Source organism: Octodon degus, unplaced genomic scaffold (genome assembly GCF_000260255.1).
Source record: "Octodon degus isolate 3935 unplaced genomic scaffold, OctDeg1.0 scaffold00108, whole genome shotgun sequence".
NCBI lineage: Eukaryota > Metazoa > Chordata > Mammalia > Rodentia > Octodontidae > Octodon > Octodon degus.
The window spans coordinates 7,974,856-7,986,504 of NW_004524684.1; the positions used below are offsets into that span (position 1 = coordinate 7,974,856).

Sequence of the window (11,649 nt, forward strand, 5' to 3'; positions counted from 1 at the left end):
TGTGGAGTGCTCAGTGCAGAGCTGAGGGTGCTCTTGGGGCGTACAGCCTGTGGGGAGGAGGCATCCCCAGCACGAGGCCTGCAAGTCTCTCATTCCCTCACTCTCGTTTTGTCTCTGCCCCCGACTTCCCTGCCCGGAGCTGTTTCTCCTTCACCATCATGTCTCGGAACCTGCCAACTGCGGACTGAAACCTCTACAAACTGTGGGCCAAGATAAACCCTCCCCCCTTAGAGTTGAGATATTAGGTCCCAGAAATGGAAAGTCACTTAGAAAAAGTAGATATCAGTATGGAAAAAGCATTAATCTTAACATACACATTATTCTATACATAAAATTTGACTTAAAAGGGATACTGACAAAGGCTAACACAATAAAGCTCTTAGAAGAAAATATTGCAGAAAATATATAGACCCTTGAAGTGAGCAAAGGCCCTGCTGATGGAAGCCAACATCACAAGTCAAAAAAGAAGCTACTGCACTTCAAAAATGTGAAAATTGCTCCTGTCTAACCAATTGATAGACAAAGCCACAAAGCATGGAAAATAGTCCCAAAACCATCAAAGGAATAATCTTGAAAATATGTAGTGTTCCTGTAGTACATAGTACTAGGAATAGTAATAGGAAGAACAGTAATAGTAACAGAACAAAGAGCCTAGTAAACTTAGCAAAATATTTCACAAGATCCTTAAAAAAAAGAAGACACACAGATACAAAATTGACAAATTAAATGATACTCGATATCATAAGCCACCAGAGAAATGTAAACTAAAGCCCCACTGACACAGCACCACATACACCCTGAAAAGCTGAAATCAAAGTAAACTCCCAGGTTGGGTAGGGTGTAGCGTAGGGTTCACCAGACTTTATTTAACGGGAGACATGAGAGACAGCTAAAGCTCTGAGGATCCTAATGTTTTTGTAACTATTACTCAATTTGGCTTTCTAGCATGAAACCAGTCCACTCATGGACAAAGGAGTATGACTGTGTCTGATACAATCATATTGATAAGTTATGTAATGTTTGGGTCAGAAATGCTATTTGCAGACCTCTGATGAAGAGGGAAAGAAATTCATGGACCTCTCGGGCGACTATGAAGAGGGACAACCACTGTAGAAAACTGTTCTTTTTGGCAGAATCGGGGATAGAACTCAGGCCTTTGTGCTTGCCAGGGAAGCACTTACCCCACTGAGCCATCTCCTCGGCCCGGAAAACAGTTCATTATTTCATAAAATTTACACCTGCCATGTGATGCTAATAGTCCAAACATACCTATTTCTCTAAGAGGAAGGAAAACATGTACCTAAACAAAGACATACGAAGTGCTCATTGAAAATTAATTCAAAAATCTCAGAAGATGGGAACAAACTTTCCCAACAAGTAAACAAATTAAAAAATTATGTTTAATTAATACCACTTAGCAATAAAAATGAAGCACTCATGTAAACGCATATATAAATAAATCTCTAAATAATTGTGCTGTATGACACACGTACACGAGAATACATGCTCACAGTCACCCAAGTCAGAAGATAATTTGTAGCCTCAAACAGGGATAGAGATGTGGGGAATCCTGCCTGGGTGAAGAAATGTCACATGTCCTGCCTGCAAAGGGGGTTTCTTGTGTAGATATCTCTGTCATATTTCATCGACTTAAGCCCTTCAAAGAAGACCAGTATATTTTATTTAAATTATTCTTCAATGATGTTAATAAGGACAAAGAAATGTACCAGCTTTGGTCAGTGATGGCTGCTGACACCTGAGTGAGTTGTGTGTGGAAGCATTTGCCTTTCGTACTCATCTCTGCAGATATGCAGGCAGCGATGATGTCTCACCCTGCCAACGGGCTGGCTCTGGGGCAGTACATTACACGTTTCTATTTTATTATCTAGTTTTTCTTGGTCAAGCAGTTTCACTCATAGAAAACTGTTCTCGGTTGGCAAGAGTGATACATTCATTTTGTTCACATAAATATAAATTTCTGCTGCTGACAATACAGGATTAAGAGTGGACAAAATAGAAACTGTCAGCAGATTTCTGAGGCAAGTAAGGAAGAAAGTTCAGTAAAACCGATCTCCCAGAAACAAGATTTCACAACATAAAGGAAGAGCTCTGAAATTAGAGCAGCAGGTGAAAAGTCCCCTCAGGTCTCACTGTTCTTTTCTGAATGTAACAGTGGGGAAGGCGATCTCCAAGCCCTGTCAACCTGTACAATTCCATGGACCCAAAGACATCGAACAGACAGTATCAAAGACCGAGAGAAATAAAAGAACACTCTGAGAAAAGGAGAAGTTATTATTGAACAAAGGAATATCTGCAGCCAGCTCCGAGGCTGGACTGCTGCCAACAGGCGGACAATGAAATGAAGGTGCTTGGTCTGATGACAAGTCATCCTTGCCCCACCGTCCTGAGGTCTGGAGAAGGCGAACTGCAGGAGCTACTATGATAGCTTCCAGATTCCCTCAGGAGCAAGGTCAGTCCTCTAAGTCCTCTTTGCCACCCCATGGCCGCAATATGAGTCAAAGGGTAGAGGCCAGAGGTCACCAGCTAACCAGCCCTTCAGGGGCCACGTGACTGAAGCTCGACATGAACTCAGCCCCAGCACCATTTTCCTCCTTAGTAAGCCTGAGCAATCTCTTTCTCTTTATCCTTAAAATTCTAGGGAATTTTTGTGTAAGAAAAGTATTTTGGTTCCTTCAAAATTTTGGAAGTGATTACAATACAGATCAAAATATAAGTATGCCATAAAAACATTAAAAATCAAAATGAGACATCAACTAATGAAGGATGTGGGTTGTTGAGTCCAAAGATTCTTCTTGGAAAAATGTTAAAATAGTCTTAAATACTGGCATCCTTTAGGGAAGTTTGAATGATTTAAATGGTTTTGAAACAATAATTTTTGTTTCAACTCAATTCATCAGCATCATTGCTTCAATAATAATTTGCCTCACTTCTTAATTTGGAAATCTTGCTGATAACGACAGGTTTCATTCACTACCTTCCACTTTTTAAACAAATGCTTGCAAGCTTTACCTACAAATTATTGGTAAGGCATTTCCATGCATTTAATCTAGAATTTTTTAGAATCAAATATATATGGATTTGTGTTTGAGAAATAGCCATTAATGATACAGGGATTTTCAGATTCTTTTTCAGGAGAAAAAAATCACAGATCTTGCTACATTGGCATTCATTACACAAGATATTCAACAACAGAATAAGCGAAGCAAACAAAACATATTTTTCATCTTAAATAAATATAAAAATGTCAGAATTCGTTGCATGTACCACAATTCTCCTTTAGATTACTTTAAAAAAATCAGACCACAGCCCATCACCTGCTTCCCCCACCCACAGCCCCTGGAGTCCACCATTCCATCCTACACTTCCATGACATGGACCGACACTCGTGCACTGACTGAGATCAGCCAGCATCTGCTTTTTGAGTCTGTGATGGCCTAGCCAGGGTCTCCAGATGCACCTGTGTCATTCCACGTGGTGACACTACAGAATTTTCTTATGGCTGAATAGTGTTGTGTAAGTTCAAGAAGTCTGTTATGCACTAAAGTGGCTTCAGCTGGTGGCAGTACTGGGCATTTTTGAAAATGCTAAGAGAAGTGATACTAAGTGACCCCATCACAGGACGGTAATCATGACAGGGCTTGTAGGTCATGCTGACAGCAGCCAGAGTAAGCGCTGCGTAGTATTGCAGAACTTGTGCTCTGCTCTGTGAAGTATTTACTGTCCTACAAATATTAGAAAAGGAACTATGGATGCATAAAAAGTAATAATCCATAATGACTTAAAATCAAATTTAACAATTATAATATACATCTTGGAGCAATTGATTTTCACTTTAGTTGCTAAATTCTTTGGATGTGTAATTGATGTTTCCATCAATTAATTTTAAGAAGGTTTCATTAAAATTTTTTAAAGTTTCTTGACACTAATGTGAGAACTGTAGAAGATAAGTCATTTGTTGATGCTACAAAGGAAAAAGTTCAATTCAATCAAAAGAACTCAATAAACTGAAGAACACTAACAATAACAAAAATCAAAATAACATCGATAAATGAATTTATTCTACTCTGTGATTTATGTAGGAAATATGAACTATATTAAATTCAGGTTTCCTAGCGATTCCATGCACTATTCAGAGATCTCTACGCATGTATTTTAATTCCTTTTTCATGCCTATCATTCCTTCTAATACAACAGATAGAAGCCAGCAGAATGGTAAGCCTAACATCGCTAAGAGTTTATTCCTATTTAATTCAGTGAAATGAATTTTAAGAAACAAGCTGAAAGGGGCTGAGATGAATGTCCGCCTTCTGATTTTCTAACTGCTCTTTACACTGAGGGTGACGGTTCAGGCTCACATCTTTGGTCAGCGCTAAGAGCCTAATGCACTAGAAACCAGCTCCTCCTCTCGTGCCTGGCAGGAGACTCTCAGCAGCTTCTGCTCATGGTAACCATGCGGCCCAGGACGTGCAGCTGAGGGGGTTAGCCAAAGGGCCTCTGGGATGGCAGGCTGTCTACTCCCCCGCTACCTCTGCTCTGGGCATGCCAGGAGACCTGGCCAGCACAGAGACACTTCCAGTACGGGGCTTAATAAACAAGTGGCACCATAACAATTTCAGCCCCTGACATTTTGAAGTCACAAGTGGGCCACCCTACAAACTGTTTTCTGAAATATTGGAATCCTTTCACATTTCCAAATCCTTCCACAGAACCTAAGACTGTACAGTGTAAGTGAAAACAGACAGTGTTCTTGATGGTTAGGAGTGATCGCCATAAATTACCCACCAAAGGTTTAGTAATGTATCTAAATTTATACCTAAACTTATCAACAAGTAAAGATTACATATACCTTACCTTTGTCTGGGTCTTTCTTCCCGAGCTGCTTTCCCGAGTTCCCCGGTTATCCTAAGGCCTGCACACCTCAAGGGCCCTATAAAAAGAAACAAGTTCATTCTTAGAATTCAGCATAAATCATACATTACTCAGTCTATTAATAGGCCCTCCACAAAATGAAAAGTCAGTGTAAAATTCTTCAAATAACCTTCATATTTTAAATAAAAAATAAAATATGGGAAGGAAAATTCTGCTACAGGAGGCAGGCCTTAAGTTTAGGAAACACTTTACATGTGCAAACACCTCACTTTCCTCCCACAAACAAATTCCAGTTTTTATTTACTAATTGGATTTGAGATACTTTGAAATGGTTCATTGTCTATGCTCCAACTGTGTAAAGAGTAACTGCATTATGTGAGAATTAGTCAAAATACTAGCAGGCTTGGATGATCCAGCCATAGCTCCGGGAGGTTGCAGGTGCTTCTCAACACCCAGGAGAGAAAGCTGCAGCTTACAGCCAAGCAAGGCTTTGATTTCACAGCACTCTGACGAGGTAACTCGATGTCACTCCCACAAAAGCATTCTCCATTTACTGGCTAAGAAAATTAGACACCAATGTAAAGTAAAATGAAATTTTCAATAGCTGAATTCTTCAATGATAAAACTGAAAACATATTTGAATAATTTCATTTCACTGAACTTACAGGCTTTGTACCATTGGTTAGGTATTTGTCATATTTGCACAAATAATGAGTACATTTTACAATATAAAATGTTGCATTTGAAAAAAATACATAATTTGCTCAAAAAAAGTATACAATGGAGAGTGAGCAACGGATTATGGAGCTCATTACGCATTACTAACTTACTGAAATAAAGAATCAGCAAGATGATGCAGATCCTGAAGTAGTATTAGCTTCACAATTAATTTCAATCCCTTTTTAAATTTTGCTGTACAAGTTTGAGAAATAAACATTACTATACCAACTATGTTGAGAAACATAGAATCTACTTCTCAATTTAGCAACTCAGAAGACACTTATTTTACCCCTTAATATGTGATAGAATTTAAAAACCTCAGAGTTAATTTAACCAGCCAGATACTTTATTCCACCAAACACAACATTGACCCCTCCAGGGTCAGTATAACCGGTATCTCTTGTACACACGCACCACGACATGGTGAGATTGAGTCAAGAGAGCAGTTAGGTGGGAAGCAAGAACTTGGGGGAGGCCAGTAAGCGCCAGCCTCGGGACTGTGAGGACTCATCTGCGTGGACACACAAGTGACCATAATACAGGCAAACAAGCTAAAATCATGGCAGCAGAAAGAAAGTGACCAAAGTTGGTGGAAGTTGTGTGTCCTCGCCTAGCCTATGCTGGTCTCTGGGGGCCATTCCAGCCCTGTCACAACAACCACAATCACAACATCAACAGCTACAAGGACACGGAGTTGTGCAGAACTGCTGCCCTGAGAACATGGTCACAGGATTGGGAAGGGAAGCAAGGAGCCCACTTGGGAAGGGACACAGGGGGAATGAGCACATTGTCACAGCCTCAATCTCAGAGTCCTGAGTGAAGGGAGAAGAGAAATAGCCACCTCTTGAAAGGTGTTGTGAGAAGCAGAGACATCTGGCTTTGTTCTGAGAGAAGATAAGGTGGAATACACAAATGAGGCTGAAGATAAAGAGGATTTGGTGGTGTGCTCAGGAGAGGGAACTGAGAGTACTGGGGGGGGGAGGGAGAGAGACAGAGATAGTGATAGAGATAGAGATAGATAGATAGATAGAGAGAGACAGACAGACAGACAGACAGACAGACAGACACGGAGACAGAGACAGAATACCAGTGTCTCGATAGCCCTGGGTTTCCTTGGTGACCAACTTGAAATCAGAAAGTGACTTGATGAGTTAAGTCCTGAAGTCCCCATGGCAGACAGCTGTGAGTGTCTGTGGAGACAGGACGTGGTGTGGGCTCGCCAGGAATGCCTGGGGGTCTGAAGTGTTGGACGGATGCTGCTCTCTGGCCCAGCACATGATGCCTGAATTCCTGCTGGCTTCTGAGGTGGGCCTTTCTGGGTTAAGGGAAGAGCAGTCTTTCTCTCTTGGCCCTCAGTACCAGTGGCATGTGGAGAAGGAAACATGCCACATGTGGACTTCCTTATGATGGCATCATGCTAGAGAATGTGACAAGAAGAGATGGGTGTAGTCACCCCACAGGTGGTCAATCAGCAAAGTCCTCTCAAATTAGTGGCTTTTTATTTGTGGTCTGAACAAAGAATCCACATGGATCTCTGAACAAGCATGTTCTGGACCACAGGAGTAGTAAATACAAGTGATCTGAGAAAAGATCCTATCAGAAGATTCCAGAAACCACAGTGAGTGAGAAGAGTGATGAGAGGGAGACAGAAGGGACAAATGATAAGTGGCTGTAGGTAGGAACAGACCTCAAGTGATAGCAAAGTAAACTACTAAGGCTGGCGAGGGTCAGTAAGACAGACACAGTTTCCGGTTTTACAACAATGTGTTCATTAAATCGAAACATTGTAGGAAACACTTCTGTAGCTATCAATGAAGTAATTGAAATAGCTTACTCAGTACTATTTCAGTAATTTATATTTTCAATTGACTACAATAGAACCATAATCTTGGTAGAAAAACTCTTAAATACACAGAACATTGTTCAACTGAATAGTTATAACTTTAGTTAAAATGCATTTGCCTGAAGGAATAAAATTGTTCTTCTCTGGTAATGCAGAGTGTTTACTGGATAGATGAAGTTTTTCCTCTGTCTTTGGTAAAGCTATATGAGCCAAGCCAGCACCTGCAGATACAAAATAACAGATCCAACCTGACAGTTCTGTTTTTTCAATTCACACCATATAATTTTTCTACAAAAAATCTGTCAAAAGAGGTTCCATTAGTGTCAGGTAAAGATTCCTAACAAGTATACTTTTAACTTGTTCTAAAATGTTAGTAACAAGCGACTAAGTGGGCAACTCCTATTGCAGATGGAGAGCGCTTCGCTGTCTTATCAGCTCTTCTCTTTGATGCTGCTGTTCTCTCGGAAACCCCGAAAGAACGGTGACTGTGACAGATGAGTGTGTGCTGGTTCTTCAGGGTGTACGCAGGACAAATGGCACATTATGCCCTCTGCTAGACCTGCATTCATTAAGTCATGATTTACTAGGAGTCGACAGAATTCAAACGCACTTGAGTGTTTTCTTTAAAAACAACAGTGAATGTATTGGAAGGACTTAAAACTATCATCAATGTTGGTGGAAAGGGGATTGATTGATTGATTATATATTTGCTTGTTAAACGGTCTCACCACGCAGCTCCGACTCATCGTGATCCTCCACTTTCAGCCTCCCCAGCACTCACTGGGATTACCGGCGTGTGCCAGCGTGCCTGAACTCAGTCACCAGCTCAGCGTGCCCTGGGGGCGGGACTGGCACGGCACATGGTGCCAGGGATTGAACCGCGGTCCCTGAGCTTGCCTAAGCTTCCCTAACCAGGCGCTTATCTGCTGAGCTATCTTGCGGGCCCCTGCAAAAAGGATTTAAATTTTAAAATACTTTCCCCTCTTCTACTCTTCCACCTTCCCTCTATCGCCTATCTTTCATGATTTGATGGAAAATGTGATAATTTGGTCAACAAATTCAAAACTAAGTAAAATAAATTGAGGTTTACTTGAATCAAACAGACAGAATTGCAAATGATTTGATGATATTTGATAATTTTCTGTATCTCAACAACTTGCAGGCACACACGTACCCTGATCAGCAGGGTATTAACCGTGTGTGACTCTAAGTACCTTCCCCTATTTCACCTTCAGCATGTAATTCGTGTGTGTTGCTGATGTATTTGCTTATTGTTACATCTAAAATAATTACTAAACATTTCAAATTTTCAGTACACATTTTAAGTGAAAAATTAAACAGGATGAAATTATAGCCTCTGGGGGCCGGGGAGATGGCTCAGTGGAATAAGCGCTTCCCTGGCAAGTGCAGGGGCCTGAGTTCAATCCCCGGTTCTGCCGAAAAAAATAAAGAAATTATAACCTCTGGAATGTTAGGATTCCTATTTTCCTGCCATAGCCCAAGTGGATGGAACAGTACGAGATGAGACAGGCTGTAAAAAGACATTTTGGGTCTTATTTACTCCTTTAGCTTCTTGTTTTGAAATTTTGTATTATTGTTTTGGGTATATGTTTTTTCTCTTAAAAAAATCTGTGCCGAGATGATTCTTTTAAGTGACGTCTACTTGAGGGAGTGCTCTCAGGGCTCTCTTGCTGTCACTGGGGACTCAGACGTGAGCGTGCGGACAGCCACAGACCCTGAGGTGCAGGGCAGGGCCTGCAGCAGGCCTGGGCCTGGCTGCCCCAAGTCTGTGAGTGGAGACCAGAGAGCCCTGGTGAGCCCCAGGCCACGGGTCAGGTGGAGTGGACGTGCGCCCTGCCCATGCTGTGGACAGGCCACGGGTCAGGTGCAGTGGACGTGCGCCCTGCCCATGCCGCGGACAGGCCACGGGTCAGGTGGAGTGGACGTGCGCCCCGCCCATGCTGTGGACAGGCCACGGGTCAGGTGGAGTGGACGTGCGCCCCGCCCATGCTGTGGACAGGCCACGGGTCAGGTGGAGTGGATGTGCACCCTGCCCATGCTGTGGACAGGCCACGGGTCAGGTGGAGTGGACGTGCACCCCGCCCATGCTGTGGACAGGCCACGGGTCAGGTGGAGTGGACATGTGCCCTGCCCATGCTGTGGACAGGCCACGGGTCAGGTGGAGTGGACGTGTGCCCTGCCCATGCTGTGGACAGGCCACGGGTCAGGTGGAGTGGACGTGCACCCTGCCCCTGCTGCGGAGTGCAGCCGGGCACACAGACTCTCCCAGGTCCCAGAAAGTTAAGCTGCAAAAAATTTGACACTTCTACAAGAGAAGAAAAGGTATGCAAATCAGTAATTAATAAATATTTAGCTAAATGTGTGCAATTAGCAATTGTGTGTTGCCAAATAGGAAACATTTTGATGTTAAATTTTGTCCTTTTGCAAGTAACTAAGTATTTATAATGAGTGTTGAAGACAATCACAGAAAACACAGTGATATAAATAAATTTTTAAAGTTTTTTCTAAGATTTTAAAAATATACTAAGAAAAAAGGGACTTTAATATAGTTGAATGTTATGTCATAAGGCCACCAAAAACAGAATTAAAAACTAAATTAATGGCGGGGGAGATGCTTCGGTGGTCTAAGCGCCTGCCTGGCAAGCGAGGACCCAGGTTGCCTCCCTGGTACTGCAAGCCATGCTGGCCCGAGACCATGCGTGGTGGCCCACATCTGTAATCCCAGTGCTGGGGAGGCTGGGACAGGAGGATCACTATGAGTCTGAGCTGTGTAGTGAGACCCTGAACCAAATGAATACATAAGTAAAAAATTTTTAAAAACCCTAATTTAATGTGCCAAGGGACTTCGGAAATCTAAAATAGACAGTATTATACAGTATTTGACTGACTCTAACATAAACCGAAAATAAAAGTAGATTTTTTTTTCCATTTGTGTATTCAGTACAGGGTCTCACTATGCAGTGTGGGCTTAGAGTGATCCTCCTGTTTTCGGCCTCCCCAGCTCTGGGATTACAGCATATGCAACCACACTCGGACTCTGGTTCCAGATCAGCGTGCCCTGGGGCGTGGCTGGCATGACATGTAGGACTAGAGATGGAACCCTGGTCCCTGCGTTTGCCAAAGCAGGTGCTTAGTCTGTTGAGCTGTCTTGCCAGCCTAATAAAACTAGTTTTATTGAAATATTTGTACGGAATCCATCCTTTAAGCAATTTTTAAAATTTCTTTAAGCAATTTTAAACACTGACCTGTATGATTATTCCTAGTTTAGGACATACACGGAACCAAAAGTTTCATCATTTTTACTTCTCAATCGGATTACAGGGAACAGGTACATAGCAAACTAATATATTTGTCCTTCATGTAAAACCCTTTGCAACAATTTCCTTACATAAACTTCTTAGTGTCTTTTCCAGCAAACCTTACATCAGCATGCATAATATGCTTGGGACAGTTTAGGGTCACTAAAAGGTCACGAAGGAAAACACAAGGATAATAATTTCTAAATGCTTTTTAAAAATTGCCCTGTAATAATTTTCCCTTGGAAAAAACTCACACTGTAAATTATTGCAGAACTCACCATCTGCAGTTTAAACCCTTAAGTTTACTAATATGTTAATAATAACTTAAAAGTTCCTGTTAGCATTTATTTTATAATATATGCTCATTATTCCCATTAATACGAACCTTGTGATCTACATTACTTGTATTCACACACACTCCTTGAGACTCAACTTAATTACACATCTTCTGTTACGATTTAAACTAAATTTTAGCCTTCAACTTCCCAATTGCTCAGGGCCACTAGCATTTCCCTTGAATACAGTATATGTGCGCTTCAATTCCAAATGTATGAAATTCATACATACGTATTTCTATGTGGAAAAATATAATTTCCCTTTGCATTAGTCACTCGATTCTAATTACAGCACGCATTTATTTTACATTTTGAGAATATCCGCTGTAATGTACTTTCGAATACTTATTTTGTCTGAAGTTCTATTGTCGTCTAAACAAGAACGATCCCAGTCTGGGAGCAAAACAGTGAGAATCACGCGGCGCGCAGCCGCGACCCGTCAGCCCACCCGAGCGACGCCTTTCCTGAGTTCAGAAAAGTAGCGACTCCTCGTCTCTGGGCATGAACTGAAGAAATGACCCCTTTCTCCCGCAGCCCTGCC

At 41.8% G+C, this 11,649-nt stretch overlaps 1 protein-coding gene across 1 annotated transcript in view; it reads right to left on the bottom strand.

Annotated features, from left to right (window-relative positions):
• The window catches only part of Sema3a (semaphorin 3A), a 462,357-nt gene that overhangs the window by 301,398 nt on the left and 149,310 nt on the right, over positions 1–11,649 (bottom strand). Inside the window, exon 2 of the mRNA XM_023724302.1 lies at positions 4,873–4,948. The gene's annotated coding sequence lies outside the window, so the exon portion shown is untranslated. The remainder of the gene's footprint in view (positions 1–4,872; positions 4,949–11,649) is intronic.